This window comes from Chelonoidis abingdonii, chromosome 26 (assembly GCF_003597395.2).
Source record: "Chelonoidis abingdonii isolate Lonesome George chromosome 26, CheloAbing_2.0, whole genome shotgun sequence".
NCBI classification, from domain to species: Eukaryota; Metazoa; Chordata; order Testudines; family Testudinidae; genus Chelonoidis; species Chelonoidis abingdonii.
The window spans coordinates 18,229,182-18,252,164 of NC_133794.1; the positions used below are offsets into that span (position 1 = coordinate 18,229,182).

The window sequence follows — 22,983 nt, forward strand, 5'->3', positions numbered from 1 at the left end:
ATAGTATGTGATCTTGTAATTAAAGTCTGTATCATAATGCATAAGCCCAAGACGGCTGAATTAAGGTTACACAAGCAACTTCGTAGCACTTCTTAACTATTATGGGTGACTATGCAACCCTACCCTTTTAATATTCTTTTGTGTTTAATGTACAAGCTCGCTATACAGTAGACTATATGAAAAAGGAGAGGCTGAGGGAACTGGGATTGTTTAGTCTGCAGAAGAGAAGAATGAGGGGGGATTTGATCGCTGCTTTCAACTGCCTGAAAGGGGGTTCCAAAGAGGATGGGTCTAGACTGTTCTCAGTGGTACCTGATGACAGAACAAGGGGTAATGGTCTCAAGTTGCAGTGGAGGAGGTTTAGGTTGGATATTAAGAAAAACTTTTTCACTCGGAGAGTGGTGAAGCACTGGAATGGGTTACCTAGGGAGGTGGTGGAATCTTCTTCGTTAGAGGTTTTTAAGGTCAGGCTTGACAAAGCCCTGGCTGGGATGATTTAGTTGGGAATTGGTCCTGCTTTGAGCAGGGGGTTGGACTAGATGACCTCCTGAGGTTCCTTCCAAGCCTGATATTCTATGATTCTAGGACAGCAGTCATTGTGGCAGATGTGATGCCTGTCTAGATATAGCCATCATTGGCATGCCCTGCCTTCTTGACTACGTCAGGAATACTGGAGGATATTAATTTTTGTTTCAGTTCATGTCCCCTCGGCCACCGAGAATGATCTTTCTGAATTTGCTGACTGAGACATAGGAAAAGAGAGGGGCTTATAGGGAACAGCACAGTAGTTGCTGTTTGCCAGTCGGAGAAATAAGCCCACCTCAGTGATAAACTAGCCTTTCTGTAGAATGCCAGTCTGAACTTGGAGGTGTTTTGTGGATCACCAAGACTTTAAATTTGAAAAGGCAAATGTTTGGCCTAAAATATTTTTTTCAGGTCATTGGGAATTAGGTTTGGATTATTCTGTTGTCACACGTACCATGTATCCTGTTAGAGTGTCTAAACTTGTATTCTGACTTCCCCCATTCACTTTGAAGGAATTTTATCAGGTGGGGAAATCTGCAATACTACTCTATAAAGGAAAACTGCAGTGACTAATTATAATATCTCATGTAAATAATTACCTGTATGTGAATTTTCATCGGTTTTTAGAAACTAATGATGAAAGAGGTCCTGAAAGATTGTAGAAGGGCTAACATATTGCCCATATTAGAAAAAGAAAGAGCTAGGGAACTATAGACCAGTCAGCCTGACTTTGATGCCTGGGAAGTTTACTAGACTGATGTTACAAAAGATTCAATTCGTGAATACTTGGGGGATGAAGGGGTAATCACTTGCCCCCAGTGTGTGTTTGCCAAGAACAAATCATGCCAAATCAGCTTGATTTCATCCTTTGACAGAGTAACTGATTTAGAAGATGGGGGAACGGAGTGGACATAATATACCTGGACTTCAGCAAGGCTTTTGACAGTCCCACGTGACATTTTGATAAGTAAGCTGGAGAAATGTGGGCTTGACAGAACTACCATTAAGTGGATACATGATTAGTTAAGCCAGCCGCAAACAAAGGAATTAATGGAATTATGTCAGATTGGAAGGAGGTCTCAAGTGGGATTCCACAGGGATCTGTTTGAGATGTGGTATTGTTTAACATCTTTATTAATGACCTGGATATAGGTATAGAGAGCATACTGATCAAGTTTGCAGATGACACAAAGCTTGGGGGTGCAAGGGGAGTTGCCAGAACTTTGGAGAATAGAGCTAAAATTCAGAGGGATCTTGATAAATTAGAGAACTGGGCTATAGACGACAAACTGAAATTCAGCAAAAACTGAGGTAAGGTGCTACACTTAAGGAAGAAAAATCAAACGTGAATGAGGAAAACTAATTTGGCAGCCACACTGCTGAGAACGATCTGGGAGTTGTGGTGGCTCAGAACCTCAACAAGAGTCAGCAATGTGCTGCTGTTGCTCTCCCTCTTCTCCCCCCTGCCCCCCTCCCCCAAAAAAAAGGCAAACATAGTTTTAGGTTGCATTAACGGAGACCTAGCATGCAACTCACAGGGTTGATAGTACTGCTCTATTCAGCGCTGGTTAGGCCTCAGCTGGAGTACTGTGTCCTATTTTGGTCACCGATGCATAGAAAGGACGTAGCGAAACTGTAAAGGATCCAGAGGCAAGTGACAAATGGTCAAAGGGATGAAATGTAAGCCATTTGAGCAAAGGCTGAAAGAAAGGGGTGTGTTTAGTTTGGAAAGGACAGATTGCATTCTCAAATGGAGTGTCTGTTCCAACTACCACAAGGCAAGCTCTGAGAGCGGCCTTCATTCTCTAGACTAGTACAGCACTTTTTTTTAGGACAGCAAGGTTCTCTAGACAAAAGATGGGCATATTTTATGACACAGTGTCTGCTTTTTGTTATTGGTTTTGACTGACTCAGGATTAGCTGGCCTTGTAAATTAAGGCAGTGATTATAACAATCTTCCATGCAACTAAAGCAAGAATTGGAAACCACAAACACTTGTATGTAAGGAGGTACCAACCCAAATAAGGTCTTTCAATTCTCTCATTTTGATGTTAAACATGGAAGGAAATTCTCTTAAGGGTGAGGAGTTGGATAGTAGATCACTGTGCTGGAGGTAATGTCCCTATAAAGGGCTTGTCTGTGCTTAAAATACTACAGCGTCAGAGCTGCAGCACTTCAGCCTAGGTACTACCTATGCCAATGGGAGGGATTCTCCTGTCAGTGTAGGGAATCTATCTCCCTGAGACGCGGTAGCTAAGTCGACCGAAGAATTCTTCCATCAACCTTAAGCTATTGATACAGGGACTTAAGTCCACTTAACTGCGCCACTGAGCGACATAGTTTTTTTTCACACCCCTGAGTGACATGGTTATGCTGACCTAATTTTCCAGTGTAAACAAGGGCTGATATGCTTCTACCCCGATATAATGCGACCTGATATAACACGAATTCGGATATAACGTGGTAAAGCAGCGCTCCAGGGGGGCGGGGCTGCGCACTCCGGCGGATCAAAGCAAGTTCACTATAACATGCTTTCCTATAATGCGGTAAGATTTTTTGGTTCCCAAGGACAGCATTATATCAGGGTAGAGGTGTACTAGTGTGTTGTAATATTTCTTTCAGACTCTGCTATTGTGTTTCAAGTTCTGTGCATTCACTCTTACAACTTCTGAGGCTGTGCATTGTGTCTAATACATATAATTGTATAGCTGTGAATAGCCATTCTTGCTCCAAGAAACAAAGGGAGTTCTTAAAAGTTACCTAAGGTTATATCTATGCTGGCAAGTTTCTGCACAACAAGTTATACCACCTTTATTAAAGCGCTGGAATTAACCCGCTGCTGCGTGTTCCTTGTGACAGTAGAGCACATCCACATTAGTAGCTCTTGCAATGGCAGAGTGCATTGTGGCAGCTATCCCACTGTGCAACTGGCTGCAGGATGCTTTGGAATGGGTTTGCAGTGCCTCATGGGGCAGGCATAGCATCATATGATGCAGGTTTCCTAATCCCATTGTTCCATGGGCATCCTACTACGTTGCCAGCTGCTTTTCAACTGAAGTGGGGTGGAGGGAGAGTGTGTGACGGTGTGTGTGTGGGTCTGTGTGTGTGTATGTATGGAAGGGGGAGACAGACTGTATGTTTTGGGGGACAGTGTGTATGTCAGTATCCTAAGAACATAAGAACGGCCGTACCGGGTCAGACCAAAAGTCCATCTAGCCCAGTATCCTGTGTACCGATAGTGGCCAATGCCAGGTGCCCCAGAGGGAGTGAACCTAACAGGTTATGATCAAGTGATCTCTCTCCTGCCATCCATCTCCACCCTCTGACAAACAGAGGCTAGGGACACCATTCCTTACCAATCCTGGCTAGTAGCCATTAATAGAGACAACCTCCATGAATTTATCCATTTCTCTTTTAAACGCTGTTATAGTCCTAGCCTTCATGACCTCCTCAGGCAAGGGATTCCACAAGTTGACTGTGCGCTGTGTGAAGAAGATCTTTCTTTTATTTGTTTTAAACCTGCCTATTAATTTCATTTGGTGACCCCTAGTCTTTGTATTATGGGAATAAGTAAATAATTTTTCCTTATCTACTTTCTCCACACCACTCATGATTTTATATACCTCTATCATATCCCCCCTTAGTCTCCTCTTTTCCAAGCTGAAAAGTCCTAGCCTCTTTAATCTCTCCTCATATTGGACCTTTTCCAAACCCCTAATCATTTTAGTTGCCCTTCTCTGAAGCTTTTCTAGTGCCAGTATATCTCTTTTGAGATGAGGAGACCACATCTGTACGCAGTATTCAAGATGTGGGTCTACCATCGATTTATATAAGGACAATAATATAGTCTGTTTCTTATTCTTTTTCCCCTTTTTGATGATTCCTAACACCGGTTGTTTTTTTGACCGCCTCTGCACACTGCATGAACATCTTCAGAGAACTATCCATGATGACTTTTTCTTGAATCGTTGTAGCTAAATTAGCCCCCATCATATTGTATGTATAGTTGGAGCTATTTTTTCCAATGTGCATTACTTTACATTTATCCACTTTAAATTTCATTTGCCATTTTGTTACCCAATCACTTAGTTTTGTGAGATCTTTTTGAAGTTCTTCACAGTCTGCTTTGGTCTTAACTATCTTGAGCAGTTTAGTATCATCTGCAAACTTTGTCTTGTAAATTCAGACAGCGGCAGGAAGCAACCAGTCCTGAGGCAGAGGAAGGGTGAAACCCAATCAGCCCCCATCTCTCTCCCCAGCTCTTAGCATAGCATAGCGCACACTCTCACTCATGCCTGCCTGTGTGTTCAACAGCATAAGCATTCCAAATTAACGGTTTGCTTTTGGCTGTCAGAAACGAAGCTTTGAAAGGGGAGGGGCACGTGTCTCCAGGGCTGCGGAGTTCAGAACAATGAGCACAGTAGCCACTTGAGGGACTGTGGGATACTTCCGGAGGCCAATTGATTGCTTTCTGCACTGTAATGTGTTTACGCTGCCAATGCTGTGCTGGAGCCTCTACACTTTAAGGCTTAAGATGGAGCTGGGCTTTTTGCAACGCTGCAGCTGAGGAGGTTCTGCACACGAAGTGGCTTGGCAGTGTGTACACCTCAGGAGTTACACTGCAGAACGCTGCTTTACTGTGAAGTAACTTGCCAGTGTAGACAAGGCCTTAGGTTAGAAGGGACTGCAAGGGTCATCTAGTGAAGTCTAAGCCCCTGCCAAGATGCAGGATTTGTTGTGTCTAAACCATTACAGATGGCTCTCCAGCTTCCTTTTGAAAACCTCCAGTGAAGAGGCTTCCACAACCTCCCAAGGCAGTCTGTTCCAGTGTCTTACTGTTTTTACAGTTAAGAAGTTTTTCCTGAGATTTGTTTCCTTGAGGCAACAAATTAGACTCTTTGATATTTGAGTCAAATCGTAGTGTAGGATAATATGCAGAGCTCCTTTGTTGTAGTTCTTTGTGTAGTAGCAGGATTAGCTTGCTGGGAGAATAGAAAGGAGCTCATGAAACAGAAAGGAGTGATTTAATCTACATGACCTGCAGGTAATTCAGTGGTGACTCTTAAGCTGTATAAATCTATGTCTGGGTGGGAAGTTCTATGCTTGGAAATAGTTAAATTAGACCTTCTTTGTTGGGGAATGTATATAGTCTAGCTAGTGTTTCTGCTCGGATTGTGATGTCCTGTGTGTGTTTACACCTGATTAGTTTTCAGAGTGGTAGCTGTGTTAGTCTATATCAGCAAAAACAAGGAGAAGTCCTTGTGGCACCTTAGAGACTAACACATTTATTTAGGCATAAACTTTTGTGGGCTAAAACCCACTTCATCAGATGCATGGAGTGAAAAATACAGTAAGCAGTATATGTATCTTAGCACATGGAAAAGATGAGAGTTGCCTTACCAAGTGGGGGGGTCAGTGAATATAGTGAGAAGCAATCAGTTGTTCTCTGTGTAGTGATGTGGGAGGAGGTGGAAAGCTCCATAAAGTCAGTTGAATGACACAAATTGTTCTGTAAGAGAGAGAAACAGTTACATTTAAAACATTATTTAGCAGATTGTGTAGGATACTAGCACCATTAAACACTTCCTTGACAAATGAACTTTTTTCAGGTGTGTTTGGTTATCAGAGTTCTCTGTGGAAAATAGAATATAATTAGTGTAATACAGATCATTATATGGCTCTGAAGGAGGTTATTAAAATTTCAATTCGTTGTTTTGCTATTTTACTATGTTTTATTACTACTATTTTACTATTTAAACTAGAAAGCCATAATGAAGCCACTCTTGGGTCAGGTGTGATCCACAATTCTTTAATTTGGCCTAGTGCCTTAATCTTTAGTAGCTTGCAGAGACTACGGGTCCTGTTGTGTTGGACCATGCGATCCAAGCAGACCACCTGTAGCTTGAGCAAACATGGAGCATTACATGCTGGGAACTAAAATCTGTTTTGTCTCCCTATTAATAAACATTGTAATCAGCCTCATTGTAAGCTAACCCCAGGGTTCCTATTGAAGTTGCCAGTGCAGCCTATAGTTGTCCAAAGAATGGGTTCCTGTGTAAAATCTTTAACGTAAGTTGCTAAGGTAACACTAATTTCTGACTTCAAAGGATATTCCACTTAAACCTTGCTAAACAGTTTTTTAAATTAGTAATTAACTAAAATAAATCAGGATACCGCTTTATTTATCGTTCACATTTGTTGCAGTTAAATAATGAAGACTGCCAAATTCTGTTTAATTATTATTCATAGTGGTCTTAGGCAAGGTCTTCATAAGAAACTTCTGTTGATCTAGTAATGATAGCAAGGGGTATGAGTTTTTTGCAACATCTTTCAAACAGTATGCATTTTAATACAACCATATGTAAAGGTACACATCTTGGAACAAAAAAAGTAGGCCATACTTACAGGACTGCAGATTCTAATCTGGAAAGCAATGACTTTACCACGACACACAAGTCCTTTTCAATCAGTTGAACATGAGCTTGCAGTATGAAGCTATGGCTAGTAAGACTAAAGCAATCTTTGGATGCATAAACAGGAATCTCGAGTAGGGATAGAGATTACGCTGCCCTTTTTGGCACTGCTGTGACAGCTGCTGGAATCTTGTGTCCAGTTTTGGTGGTACACTTCAAGAAGTATGTTGATAGATTGGAGAGTGTTCAGAGAAGAGCCACAAGAATGATTTATAGGATTGGAATAAATGCCTTATAGTGAGAGACTCATGGAACTCAAACTAGTTTGCTTAACAAAAAGGTTTAAGGGGTGATTTGATCAGTCTGAGGAACAAATATTTAATAATGACTTATCAGTCTAGCAGACAAAGGTATAACAAGATCCATTGTTTGGAAGCTGAAGCTGGACATATTCAGACTGGAGATAAAGTGTGGATTTTTAACAATGAGTGTAGTTAATCATTGGACGAATTTACTTGGGATTGTGCTGGATTCTCCGCACTGGCAATTTTAAAATCAAGATTGGATGTTTTCTAATAGATCTACACTAGTTTAAAGAGGATATATTTCAGAGAAGTTCTACACTCTATACTAGTAAGTACTGGTGGACATGCAGTTATACTGACATAAAAATGCCTTTGCCAGTAAAGCTCATTTTGCTCAAGGAACTGGGAAGAGCTATACTAATGGAAAGCAAAGTACTTCTTACCAATATAAGCTATGTGTATGCTAGGAAGGTTTGTCAATACAACTATATTGAAACTTTTTCTATTGAAATTTTTTCTAGTGTAGACTTTGGCCTTACTTTCTGATTCTTGGTGTGAAATATTTTTTAAATATTGCAGAGGATTAGTTTTGTTTAAAAACAGTTGGAAGTTTAAAATCATGGAAACAATCTGATTAGTCTTACATTTTTCTTAATAAAAACTGAGGCTCACTTTTTTCCAACCTGAGCATGGTTTTGCCTATTCTTTGCCAACTCTTTCGCCCCATATTTCTGCTCAAGCCCTAACTTTGATATACATTTTATTCATGGGGTTTAAAATATTAGGACTGAATTCCTGCGCGCCCTTCCCCTATTAGTTACGAACAATGTTAAACTTAAAATTAACAGATCCTGTTTTGAGAGAATCTGCTCTTGCTATTTATTCTCCTGCTAAATTGCAATTTTACATCTGACATACTCAGGCCCACTGTAACTCACTGCATCTGACTTCCCCTCTCCTTTCTGTTATACCCACAGCTGTTGTATCGTTTCTTCAATTAGTTCATAAACTCTTTGATGCAGAGACTACTGTACAATACCTAGCATGATTGGGCTGATGCTTATTTGTGTCCCAAGTACTACTGGGATTGTTCTTATGAAACGAAGTATCTTGTTTTTCAAGTAACTGTTCAGTGCAGAATAATGGAGAGTTACAGAATATAATAATGGGGAAAATCCTAAACTAATACCACAGTATGACTGAGAATTTAAACTAGTCGGGTATTAACATGGCTACCAGTCTTTCAAATTGCATAGGTGTTAGAGGCATATTAAAATATTTTAGGGACAGATGGATTGAGAACAAGAGGGGAAAAAATTGAAATGTTACTACTGGTAATGAAATGGAAACAAATGTATTTTGTCCATGAAATCAAGGTCATTTGTTTTTCTTTGACTGTTTTCTTCTGTTTTAAAAAATCTGTGTTTAGCATACGCCTCCCCCACTGTGTGCCTCACCCCAGAAAAGTTAGATAGCTCTTAAAGGAATCCGTTTGAAGCAAGTAACAGAGTCCTATCAGTAGACAGCCTCTTATAAAAGCCCTTGTCATGCAGGGACCACAGATGTGAAAGAATCCTCTTAATTCTTATATAGTACATTAAAGGCCTTAATCACTGTCACTGACTCTGAGTTAAGTCAACAAAAACTGTTTTTACAAAACAAATGGGTTACTGGAAATATGACAGTAATCTTAATGTGAGTGAATGATGTAGCATTTCATTTAATCAGTTAAGTAAATTGTGATTGTGAGCACTATATTAATATATATATCAGAGGAATAGCTGTGTTAGTCTGGATTTGTAAAAAGTGACAGAGTCCTGTGGCACCTTATAGACTAACATACGTATTGGAGCATAAGCTTTTGTGGGTGGATACCCACTTCGTCAGATGCAGCTATATTAATATATGTAATTTATAGAATCCGTGGAATAAGCTTATTAATGGGAGGAATTCTTGCAACTTAGCACTTTCTAATATTTTGTGAAATGTTTCTCTGCAGCTTTTATGGTCAATAGAAGAACCAAAGGTAACTGAAAGAATAATTCTGTGGTTTAGTCTTTAGTCATTCAGATAGTAATTCAGGCAGGTGGTAACCACTGGGGAGAGTCAGTAGGTTCAAAGAACGAGGAATACTTGTGGCACCTTAGAGACTAACAAATTGATTTGAGCATAAGCTCTTGTGGGCTAAAACCCACTTCATCGGATCCATGCAGTGAAAAATACAGTAGGAAGATTATACATACACAGAGAACATGAAATGGATGGGTGTCGCCATACCAGCTATAAAGAGACTAATCAATTAAGGTGGGCTATTATCAGCAGGAGAAAAAAAAATGTTTGTAGTGATAGGATGGCCCATTTCCAACAGTTGACAAGAAAGTGTGAGTAACAGTAGGGGAAAAATTAGCGTGGGGAAATAGTTTTTACTTGGTGACTGGATGAGTCATTACACAGTCTTTATTCAAGCCTAATTTAATGGGGTCCAGTTTGCAAATTAATTCCAATTCTGCAGTTTCTCGTTGGAGTCTGGTTTTGAAGTTTTTTTGTTGAATTGTGACTTTTAGATCTGTAATTGAGTGACTAGGGATGTTGAAGTGTTCTCCGACAGGTTTTTGAATGTTATAATTCTTGAGGTCTGATTTGTGTTCATCATTGGCACCACCCTGCAAGGATAAGTGTATTGGTCCGTAGATACCGCAACTCCACCTTTTGCAATAACACTTCAGGTATCAAAAGGACTTACTGGTGATTGCCGAACCAGATGCTCCATTGCTGGCAGGTACTGTATGTGTCTTGGTCTCCAGACCCTAATACAACCCTGGTACCATTGCCTCCCTTTTCAGTTGGAGCTCCTCCATTACAGGAGGAATAGGACAATGATGAAGCCCTCCCTTCAGTACTATCATTTTCTATTTAGGATTCTTCTACTTTCCCATATATGAATCCCCTTTCCTCCTCATTTCTTCTGAGAGCAATCCTGCATTCTACTCCCTTTTTCCTATGGTCTATAGAAATCTACAAAATCATGACTAGTGTGGAGAAAGTAAATAAGGAAGTACTATTTACTACTTCTCATAACACAAGAACTGGGGGTCACTAAATGAAATTAATAGAAAGCAGGTTTAAAACAAATAAAAGGAAGTTCTTCTTCACACAGCACATGGTCAACCTGTGGATCTCCTTGCCAGAGGATGTTGTGAAGGCCAAGACTATAACAGGGTTCAGAAAATAACTAGATAAGTTCAGGGAGGGTAGGTCCATCATTGGCTATTAGCCAGGGTGGGCAGGGATGTTGTCTCTGACGTCTGTTTGCCAGAAGCTGGGAATGGGCGACGGGGTGGATTACTTGATGATTACCTGTTTTGTTCATTCCATCTGGGGTACCTGGCATTGGCCACTGTTGGAAGACAGGATACTGGGCTAGATGGACCTTTGGTCTGACCCAGTATGGTTGTTCTTGTGGATTCCACTTTATTCACTCTATGGTCCTCGGTGGCCATATTGGGTTTCCTGGACAACATATTGCCAGTATTTTCCAGGGCCCTGACGTTCTTGTATTGGGGTGATAGGGAGACTCAAGCTGCTTCTCCTCAGCAACAGGAGGAAATGTTCAAAGGTCAAGAAACTTGAGTGGATAAAGTAGCTACTCCTCAGAGTACCATCTTGTCATTTTCACTGGATAAGCTGGTAACACCACCTCCTCTGTCTGTAGTTGATGATTTTTGGCAGTTTTAAGACCTCTTTAAATGGGTGGTAGACTCTCTATATATAGCTCTTGAAGAGGCCAGAGAATCGTAACACAAGCTGCGGGATATTCACTCTGACACCATCCAAGGTTGACAAACCCCAGTTACAGTAACATCCACACTGTAAGAGATCCAATAAAAGTATTATGTTCCTACCAATCTAGTGGAATTCTTTGAGGGGGTCAACAAGCATCCGGACAAAGGAGATCCAGTGGATATAGCGTATTTAGATTTTTCAGAAAGCTTTTGACAAAGTCCGTCACCAAAGGCTCTTTAACAAAATAAGCAGTCATGGGATAAGATGGAAGGTTCTCTCATGGATTGGTAACTGGTTAAAAGATAGGAAACAAAGGGTAAGAATAAATGGTCAGTTTTTCAGAATGGAGAGAGATAAATAGTGTGGTGTCTCCCAGGGATCTGTACTGGGCCCAGTCCTATTTTACATATTCATAAACGATCTGGGAAAAGGGATAAACAGTGAGGTGGCAAAATTTGCAGATGATACAAAACTACTCAAGATAGTTAAGTCCCAGGCACGCTGCGAAGAGCTATGAAAGGATCTCACAAAACCGTGTAACAAAATGGTAGATGAAATTTAATATTGATAAATGTAAAGTAATGCACATTGGAAAACATAATCCTAACTTTACATATACAATGATGGGGTCCAAATTACTTGTTACCACTCAAAAAAGAGATCTTGGAGTCATTGCGTATTCTGAAATCATCCTCTGAATGTACAGTGGTAGTCAAAAGAGAACAGAATGTTGAGAATCATCAAGAAAGGGATAAATAATAAGACACAAAATATATTATCTCTATGTAAATCCATGGTATGCCCACACCTTGAATACTGCGTGCAGATGTGGTCGCCCCATTTCCAAAAAGATATATTGGAAAAGGTTCAGAAAAGGACAACAAAAATGATTAGGGGTATAGAATGGCTTCTTTATGAGGAGAGATTAATAAGATTGGGACTTTTCAGCTTGGAAAAGAGGCGACTACAGAGGGATGTGATAGAGATCTATAAAATCATGAGTGATATAGAGAAAGTAAATAAGGAAGTGTTATTTACTCCTCATAATAGAAAAACAAGGGGCCACCAAATGAAATTAATAGGTATCAGGTTTAAAACAAACACAAGGAAGTATTTTTTCATGCAACGCGTTGTCAACCTCTGGAACTCCTTGCCAAACAATATTGTGAAAGCCAGTACTATAACGTGGTTCAAAAGGGAGCTAGATAGATTCATAGAATATCAGGGTTGCAAGGGAGCTCAGGAGGTCATCTAGTCCAACCCCCTGCTCAAAGCAGGACCAATTCCCAACTAAATCATGCCAGCCGGGGCTTCATCTTAGTTTAATCTAGTGACTACAGCTTCCCAGTTTTGACTGAAATGTGAATTAAAATCACATACCAGCATCTTTGGAACCTGCTTATTTCCATTTGTTCCTATTTAAAGATGGTCTGGTTCTAACTTCCAAGATTTTCTTTCTTTGAGAATTCAGTTGCAAATGAAGGATGGACTTTTTAGAAGAGAGAGTCTGAAAGGATATTCATAGTCCAATCCAGCAGTTAGATGGTGAAGTATGCCATAATATGTTGGAATGGAGCATGTAACTGCTGGTAGAAAGCAATTTTTCATTGGGGAAGCATACATTTTGTGCTCTGCTTTATCAGACAACTGAAAAGCACCATGAACAATGCTGTAGATGCCTGTTATGCTTTCCTCTGACATCTGTTAAATAGCAGTGTTTTAAATAATTTTTTGTATGCCTTGGGAAGGGGAAATTGATATGCAAGTTGTAAACATAAGTAGGATGGCCGATGACTCTAAAATGGAGTAATAACTTCCCTTAATAAAATTGTCTTCCAGGATATATTTTTCGTAAAAATGTTTTGCATTGCATTGCATTGTCTGACAAAAGTTGACCACAAAATTAAATTAAGAAGTCTGTCCAGGTCTGTGATAGCCTTCATTGTTGACAGTTGTATTGCAAGTGGCCTACGCAATTTCTTTTTTCCACCTGGGATTCACTATTGTCGATATCAATACCATTTCTAGCTGATGAAGGACATGACTTTACTTGTTTTAATTCCTAACTTGTGTTCACTCTCGTCATGAAATTACAAAGAGAATAGGCTTCAAAAAATAACTAAATAAATTAATGGAGGATAAGTCTATCAATGGCTATTAGCCAGGATGGGCAGGGATGATGTCCCTAACCTCTGTTTGCCAGAAGCTGGGAATGAGCAATAGGGAATGGATTACCTGTTCTGTTTATTTTCTCTGGGACACCTGGTATTGGCCATTGTCAGAAGACAGGATACTGGGCTTGACGACCTTTGGTCTGACCCAATATGGCCGTTCTTACGTTCACTTTGTGTGTCTTGGAGTACAGTTTTAAATACACCTCTAAAAGGCATAGTACAGGTCCTGGGATGGAGAAACTTAATTTGTCCTGGGATCTTTAGATCTAATAATAATGTAATATACACCTTTTTTTCATGCAGATCTTTCTTTCGATGATAAAAGCTGCAGAAATGAAGGTGAGAGGGTAACAACTGTGAAGAAAAACAGAACACATAAGGGTCATCTCTGCTTCAAGGTAACTATCATCATACATGTTACTTCCTTGTGAGCCAGGCCATAATATTCAGGATGACATGATTTTCAGACTGGATTTTTTTTCAGTTGTGTTTAGGGCATACAGCATGTCTGCAGGACTTTATGGAAGGTCTTGACTCATACCTTGAGGTTATGGCATAGCAGACTTTTTTTCATGGTAGTGATGGGAAATTAAACCAATTATAACAATCTTCTTTTAATGCAGTTGTGTATAAATCTGAGCTTGTCATATCCTCTCAGGGCTGGTTTACACTTAATAGTTAAGTCAACATACTTACAGTACTCAGGGGTGTGAAAAATTAACCTGTGGAAGAATTCTTCAGTTGACCAAGCTATTGCTGCTTGGGGAAGTGGATTGCCTGCATCAATGGGAAAAAACCCTTCTTTTGTTGTGGGACATACTATGATACTGCAGCGCATGGTGCTGTGCCGCTGTAATACCTGTAGCGTAGACATGGCCTTAGTAACCTTGTGTTCTTCGAGTGCTTGCTCATGTTGATTCCAGTTAGATGTGTGCGCACCATGTGCACAGTCGCTGGAAGGTTTTTCCCCTGTTGGTACCCATTGGGTCAGCTCAGGCTCCCCCTGGAGTCACACCTTCATGGCGTCGCATATAGGGCCCTGCTGACCCACTGCCTCTCCTTCTTACTGACAGTGACAGTTATTGGAGTGTTCTCTTTTCTCTTGTTTTCGAATGATCCCCTAGTGTACTCATAGTTCCTACCTGTAAATAGTTTCAGTAGTTAGTTAATAAATTTTAGTGTAGTGTCGTATTTGAACCCCCTCCTCTTGTTAGTTGGGATTCCCTTCCCCTACCCGGGGCTAGTGCATGCCTCGGTCCCAGGGGTTTAAGCTATATGGAGTCTATCAAAAGCTGATGTCAAAGGGCGACCCGCACACGTCCTGCTTAAGGTGCCTGGGGAGTCATAGAATATCAGAGTTGGAAGGAACCTCAGGAGGTCATCTAGTCCAACTCCCTGCTCAAAGCAGGACCAATTCCCAACTAAATTATCCCAGCCAGGGCTTTGTCAAGCCTGACTGTAAAAACCTCTAAGGAAGGAGATTCTACTACCTCTCTAGGTAACCCATTCCAGTACTTCACCACCCTCCTAGTGAAAAAGTTTTTCCTATTATCCAACCTAAACCTCCTCCACTGCAACTTGAGGCCATTACTCCTTGTTCTGTCATCTGCTACCACTGAGAACAGTCTGGATCCATCCTCTTTGGAACCCCCTTTCAGGTAGTTAAAAGCAGCTATCAAATCCCCCCTCATTTTTCTCTTCTGCAGACTAAACAATCCCAGTTCCCTCAGCCTCTCCTCATAAGTCCTGTGCTCCAGCCCCTTAATCATTTTTGTTTCCCTCCGCTTGCCTCCTTCCGATTTTTCCACATCCTCCTTGTAGTGTGGGGCCCAAAACTGGACACAGTACTCCAGATGAGGCCTCACTAATGTTGAACAGAGGGAAGTGATCATATTCCTCAATCTGCTGGCAGCGCCCTTACTTACACAGCCCAAAATGCCTTTAGCCTTCTTGGCAACAAGGGCACACTGTTTACTCCTATCCAGCTTTTCGTCCACTGTAACCCCTAGGTCATTTTCTGCAAACCTGCTGCCTAGCCATTCAGTCCCTAGTCTGTAGCAGAGCATGGGATTCTTCCGTCCTAAGTGCAGGACTCTGCACTTGTCCTTATTGAACCTCATCAGGTTTCTTTTGGCCCAATCCTATAATTTGTCCAAATCCCTCTGTATCCTATCCCTACCGTCCAGCGTATCTACCACTCCTCCCAGTTTAGTGTCATCTGCAAAAGGGAAGGAGCTTCAGTGATACTGATAGTGCCAACCTGGCCCCACCAGCGCTGGTACAGCATGCTTGTGGAGCTGTCATTGGACACCCCAGTCACCCCACTTTTGAGTTCTGGATGTGATAACCCAGCACCACGGCCAGCTCCAGCATCCCAATCTTGAGTCTCTCCATCTCACGGTTTGGAAGCTGCATCGTTAAACCCGGTAGAGCTCACATGCTCAGATTCTGTTAGGGAGGTTCTCCTTGGCAGTAGGAAACCATCCACCAGGGTGACCTACTTGGCCAAGTGGAAGAGATTGTTGATCTGGTGTTCACAGTCGTACCTCTCTAGTGCAATCATCAGTATCCTTTATCTTGGATTGTCTGCCACATTTAAAGCAGCAGGGCTTGTTGATCTCGTCGATAAAGGTTCACTTGATCGCCATTTTGGCATTCCATCCAGGAGTTGCAGAGTGCTTGGTCTTCACTAACCTAATGGTGGGGTCATTTTCTTAAAGCACTGAACAGGTTATACCCGCAAGTTCGGCAACCGATCCGGGCATGGGACCTTTAATCTGGTGCTTTTGAGGCCGATGGGGCCTCCATTTGAGCCCTTAGCAACATGTTCATTACTCTATCTGTAATGGAAGGTGGCTTTCCTGGTCACAGTAACTTCAGCTAGAAGTGTGTGTGACTCAAGGCCCTCACATCTGACCCTCCTTATACCATCGTTTACAAAGACAAAGTGCAGCTTCGGCTGCACTCAGCCTTTCTCCCTAATGTTGTCTCTTAATTTCATGCCAATCAAGTCTTTTCCCCTAATCTTCACGCTAACAGCCAGGAGCAGAGGCTCCACTCTGTGGATGTTCAGTGGACATTGGCCTTTTCTATCAAGTAAATGATGCAGTTTCATAAATCAAACCAGTTGTTTGTTGTGGTAGTGGACGGGATGAAGGGCTTCCTGGTGTCCTCTCAAAGGCTATCACCATGGCCCCCATCTGAGCATGTTATGATTTGGCAAAGATACCTGCCCTCGTGCTAATGGCACATTCTACAAGAGCACAGGCCTCCTTGGCCGCATTCCTGGATCAGGTCCCAATCCAGATCTGTAAAGTGGCGATGTGATTCTCGGTCCACATTTCTTCTTCTCATTATGCTATTACCCAGCATGCCAGTGCTTCAATCCGATGGTTCCATGAACTCTGCCTCCTAGGTAAGGCTCGGGAGTCACACTACTTTGAAATTGGACATGAGCAGACTCGAAGGAAAAATTACCTGTGACCTCTCGTAGACTGTTGTACTTCTGTTCGAGTGCTGTCATATCCATTCCAAGTGTGTGTAGGGCGCGTCCGCGTGCAGTGGCGTTGTCGGCAGAATTTTCCTCCTACAGGCACTGACCCGGCGCGGTCGCATGGCGCCCCCTGGCGTGGCGGCCTGCCCTTCCGCGGCACGCATATATACCTGCGACCGTCCCGCTCCTCAGTCCTCTGTCTACGCCAGGTTGTGTTGTTGCCGCGTGAGTGTGCTTGCTGGACTCCACATCCTAACATTTGGCACCATTCTACATGTTTAGTTGTTAGTGTTGGCTTTAGTGTTTTATATGTTATAAGTTATTGTTAACAGCCTAGTTGCGAATATAGTTGTGGGCTGTGGTATTATCTCTCCTCGCCGTCCGCGGACCCGGCTCCTCCTGCTCTCCTCGGCTTTCCAGAGCGAGTGCTCGGCCGTCGTCGGTCCGAATGCCAGGGCGCCCCCGATCGTGCTGAAGTGCCGGGGATCATCTGACCGGAGACAGTGCCGAATCTCAAGTCCTTCAATCGAGGACAAAAGGAGCGGGATCTCGTTATAAACAGCTCCTTTCGGGGCCCTGCTCCTCTAGTTCCGCACCGAACCGACGCTCGTCCGCTCGAAGACCACTTTTCGGCACCGGGGGACGAGCTCGGTTACGCGCACCGCACCGCGCACCACAAGTTCCCATACTCAGCAGTCCAGCCCGGCGAGCGTGGCTCCAGTTTCGCTAGGCTGAAGAAGGCGTAAGGTTCCTGCGAAAGTCGCGCTCCGGGATACTGCAGTCCGAGCCTGAAAGCTGTGCCGGCAGGCACCGCCATCGCCCTCCAGCTGGTCACATGCGTGTGACTTCCGGCATGGCAGGCGCGCTCGGAGCTCTGACGTCGCCAAGGGACGGCCTGTCCAGATGGCGAGTTCACGGGTCCTTAGACTACGCCGGTACCTTCCGCACGATGATAGTCGTGCTCGCGATCCGAAACACTTCCGAAACGCTCAATCGAGCGCTTCTGTCGCCTCGTCACCTGATAGGTAAACTGAAGCATTCCCTGGCCTCGGCACCGCCAGTGCGGGCACTTCCCATCTCTGGGAAAGCCAGCGATGCTCCAACCTCCATCTCTGGGAGCACCGACAAGGCACCGGTCCGATCGAGGATCTCGGCACCGATCCCGCTACCGCCTCGTCGCCATCGTCAGATTGCCGCATCGGCACGATCCTACTTCCGCCGTCATTGCGAGCACCGTCCATGCGTCTTTCTCCGGTAATCACCTTATAGTCACGAATTCATACGAGGAATGGCCCGGTTCATCCGAAGTCCATCGGCGGATGCCGCTCCTGAGTGATCTCTCGGCACCGATCCGACGAAGTCCATTCTCATACGTCGGCGACTGATCCTCGGACTCGCTTCCCGGTACAGCACGGGGTCGGTGGTTAGCTCCCGCTATGGTGTCCTGTCTCGGCACGCGTCGATTCACTGCCGCAACTGTTCCCGGCACTGACTGTCACTCTGGACGCATCATACGGTCTATCTGCCCCTTGCATCCAGGACACCTTCCGGCTTTCGCGGCAGACGCGCTTTTGGGGTGTGGTCCAAGATCCGGAACAAGCCCCAGCAGTGTTCCCTTTCTGGACGCTTGGGCGTACATCAAGACCAGCGATCCTCTCCCGACGTTGTAGATCTGGTGTTCAGTCGGGTCCAGAGGCCACCGATCAGCGTTCCTCCTCCCGCAACTGATTATTGCCGAGTACTTAGGACCCAGAGGGCCGCCGCCGAATCGACGTCTCCTCTGGCCTAAATCCTGCCGAGGAGGATGCCAACCGTGTCTCCTCCTCTCCTCAGCCGGATGAGGAGTGGCGGTCACTTCACTCTGGCCGCCCCCTATTGACCTTCGGCTTATCAAGATTTGCTTGCTGCAGAGGCGCGTTGAGCATTAACTCAGACAGAGAGGAATCGTTCGTAATTGAGATCCTGTAGTGGACTTCTTCTCCGATACCCGACGAGGGTCGCCTTGCCTTCATCACGCCATATTCAGGCAGGCGAGATTCTCTTTGGCAGTCACCCTGGCATCGATCCCTCCACATGAGCCAATTGCGTTTGAGATTTGTAGATACATGTACCTCTTAGCGGGTCACGACTACCGGTACCACCCGATCCTCCTCCATGATCTCTCTGGTCGTCCTCAATTCCGTAATATGATGGACGCTGAGAGCGTTCATGGCCAGGCCAGCCCCGCCTCAAATTCGCGATGGAGGTCTAAACGTATGGACTCTGGGCCGTAAGGTTTACTCGCAGTGGGTCTCCAGTTACGTGTGGGCAAACCAGGCAAGCTACTACGCTGAGCTGGTTATGATTTTAATACCGGGCAGACCATGGACAGTTTACTGAACTGATCCTATGTATGTACTCCGCCTGCCAGTTCAAAAGTTTCTTAGTAACGAGGGAAAAGACTCCAGGACAAGCCTTACAGCTGCTCTCGACGCCGCGACTCAGCGGTACAACCATCGCGTCGGGAGTTATCATGAGACGGAGTTTCTGGTTGCAATGTATCCGGCTACCTTGAAGCTTGTCGGCTTACATACCATACAAGACCTCCCTGTTTGAGATAGGGCGGCCTCTTCTCGGAAAGACGGCCCACAGCTTGCACACCTCCTTAAAGATCAACCGCATAAACTAATAGACGCTATCCCTGGGCCTCACACCTGCAGACCCTGCGGAGATCCTTCGGAAAGCAACTTCAGCGCCCTTATGCCCCACACCCCCGCCAAGACTTCAACAGAAGCCGCACTTCCACAGCGGATCCCGAGCAAAGGTGAACCGATCGACGCAGTGTCGTGTATCCAGGGGGCAAACTTTATCTGAGTACCGCCACCCGGCGCAAAGGGACCGAAAGCAGACAATTTGAAGGTGCGCCTAGAGAGCGAGCACCAGTCTTTCCCGGATCTCCCTTTTTTTTTTCCAACGTCCTTCTCTGCTTTCCTCCGCGGCGTGACCTTCGAACTTCAGATCGATGCGGTTTTGAGCTACGTCATGTAGTTCGGCTATACCATTCTCCAGTTATCACTCCACCCTCTCCCACCTAGCTCCCATCCCTCTTCAGGCGGGACGCCTCCCGGGACATCTCCTTGGCAGGAGGTCCTCACGCATTCTCGAACTCGGAAGCTATAGAAAGAGTGCTCATCTCGACTATCAAGAGCCGAGGGTTTTTACTCCCGCTATATATTTAATATCCAGTCGCAAGGAGGTCTCCCTCACTGACACCCGGACTCACGCTTCGAAAAGTGACGTTAAGATTCCGCATTGATGTCCTGGGGCTATCTATCCCTTCCTGGATCCCGGCATAGCAGACTGCAGCATGCTCGACATGAGGACGCTGTACTATTCATTTTCGATCTCCCACCTCCAGGCGCTTTCTCCCTGCTTTGTGGTGCGGGACGCACTTTCAATTCAGGTCCTACCATTTGCCTGTCCTCTGCCCCACGTGTCTTTCACGAAATTGGTATGGGTAAGTGGCCGAGTGCCTCCTCGCCAGGGCGATAAGGGGGGGTTTTTTTTTTTTTTTTTGTGTTTTCCCTTACCTGGACAACTGGCTGGTTCGCGCGTCCTCCCAGCTCAGGTCGCCGCGCACATAACAATTATCAGGAACTGTTCGAATCTCTAAGGCTCCTGATAAATTTCGACAAGTCCATCCTCTACCATCCAGAGGATACAATCATCGGCTGTCTTGGAGCTCTACGGTCGCGACAGCTCACTCCACCCAGCGTTTCAGGCACTATCACTATCATAGACAGCCTGTTTGCTTCCCCACCGACCTCGGGCAGGTCTGTCTCAGCCTAGGCCACATGTGGCATGTACCTTTGTCACCAAGTAACCCAAACTCGCCTGCGCCCACTGCAGGATATGTTAGCTTCGTTTACCGGTCACGCAGGACAGCATGGACATCATTGTCACACTCAAGAGAGCGTCCGACACCCTCGGATGGCTGGCGAAATCCGCCCTGGTGTGTGCGGGTTTACCATTCCACCAGACAGCCGTCATTTCCTTAACACACGACGCATCCCTCTGGACTGGGAGCCACATGGGTCTCGTCGACACATGGCTCTAGGTCTGCTCGCGACTGTCGCTGCACATAAACATCAGGACTGAGAGCGTCCGCCTCGCCTGGCAGGGTTTCTTCCTCACCGTGCGAGCCGTCTGTCTTGTGCTCACGGACAACACACGTTTGATGCACTAATAATACAAGGCAGGCGGGGACCGCCTCTCCTCTTTGTCAGGAGGCGAGACACTGTGGATTTGTATAACCCAGGCATCGATTGGAAGCCTCTTTTCTTGGCAGGAGTTCCAGACGTGTTGGCAACCGGCTCAGCAGGTTCCTCTAGCCCACGAGGTCCTTCGTCCGGACATAGTCCATTCCTCTTTTCCGGCGGTGGGATTTCCCGAATCGACTCTTCGCCTCCGCACCAACGCAGAAGTGGCCCCCTGTTCTGTCCTCCGCATCTCGCCGCGCTCTCTCTCGACGCATTTCCTCCTACCACTGGTCGAACCACTCTATATGCCTTCCCGCCGTTCCCCTTGGTGCACAAAGTCCTGGTAAAGCTCATGAGGGACAAGGCCGGCTAATTCTCATCGCCCCAGCGTGCTCGCAGCTGGTACTCCACGCTGTTGGACCTGTCCATAGCATCCGGTCCCCTGCCGGTCATCAGGACTTGATCATCACAAGACCACTGCAGGCTCCTCCATCCCGACCTCCGTCCTCCACCTTTGACGGCGTGGCTCTGGGCTGAGCTCTGCGGAGCTGCGCTTTCCACCCGCAGTGCAGCAGGTGATCTGGAAGTAGGAAACCTGCAACCAGGGCTACCTACCTGGCAAAAATGGAAGAGGTTTTCCATGCTGTGTTGTCAACAAGGATGTCACCGGCCAGGCTCCCATCCAAGTGATCCGTGGAAATATTATGGCACTTAACACAAGCCTGCGGCTCCATCACCCTCCGCATTCACCTAGCTGCATTTCCTACCCTTCCATTCCGGAGAGGGGCTTCTTCCCGCTTCTCTCACCCGATGTCTCGAGTTTCTCAGGGCCTGGAGCTGCTGTATCCCAGGTCGGTGTCCCCCCCTCCGGAACTCATTCTGGTTCTCTCGAAATCATGGCCCGTCCGTTCGGAACCCTTGGCAACTGCTCTCTCCTGTACGCTATCGTGAAGGTGGTGTTTCCTTGTGGCCACTTACATCGGCCAGGAGAGTCCGAGCTTCGCGCTCTGGTGCCGGACCCCAAACACGCATATCCATAAAAAGATACAACCGTCCGCATCCGGTTTCTGCCAACGGTGGTGCCCCATTCACCTGCAAACCAAGACATTTTCCTCCCGTGTTTTATCCAAAACTCATGCGCTCGCAGAGAAGCAGAGCTTTCATTCACCGATGTTGGTCGGGCGTGGCGTTTTACGTTGACCGGCACCCGACCCTTCCGAGAACCCTCCCAACTATTGTTTGCCGTCGCAGACAGGATGAAGGGGCACCCTGTCCTCATCACAACATCTCATGCCTGGTGACGCCGCATAACATGCTATGCCTTGGCTCACACTTCCAGGACGATTTACGCTCATCCCACGAGGCCAAGCTTCCTGATAGGGGGGGGGGGGGGGGGGGGGGGGGCCGGGGGGGGTCTTCCTCGCCGTGTGCATAAAGACATATTCGTGCAGCCACGTGGTCATCAGGCACACGTTTCTGCCATTACGCCTTGGTAAGCAGTCCCGGGATGATGCGGCTCTTGGCTGGCTGTTCTGCAATTCGACAGTCTCCAACTCCGACCCCACCGCCTAGTAGGCGTGGATTCACCTACTTGGAATGATATGGCAAGCACTGAAGAAGAAAAGACGGTTACTCACCTTTGTAACTGTTGTCTCGAGATGTGTTCCTCATCCAAATTCACACCCTCCTTCCCCACTGTCGGAGTAAGCCGCAAGAAGGAATTTTTCTGAGGAGCGGAACGGGTCGGCAGGGGTATATATGCGGTCCGCAAGGCGCCACACCAGGGGGCGCCTGCCGACCCGCCGGGTATTGTCTAGGGGAAAATTCTTCGACGAATGTGCACTACGGCGCGCTGACACTACTTGAATGGATAGAGCAACACATCTCGAAGAACACAGTTACAAAGGTGATACGTCCTTTCTTTGAGATGTGTTGTCATGTCCATTCAGATCCCACTCCGCCTTCCCCTCTATCAGAGCAAATCCGGCAAGAAGAACTGGAAGTGCGGTGGGTTGGCAGGGCCTTTATGTGCTCATGAAGGTCCACTCCAAG

The 22,983-nt window shown here is 45.4% G+C and overlaps 1 protein-coding gene across 1 annotated transcript in view; it reads left to right on the forward strand.

Moving 5' to 3' along the window:
• BRD4 (bromodomain containing 4) overlaps positions 1-22,983 on the forward strand; it is a 236,707-nt gene that overhangs the window by 56,062 nt on the left and 157,662 nt on the right. The window contains exon 2 of the mRNA XM_075060969.1: positions 13,504-13,598. The gene's annotated coding sequence lies outside the window, so the exon portion shown is untranslated. The remainder of the gene's footprint in view (positions 1-13,503; positions 13,599-22,983) is intronic.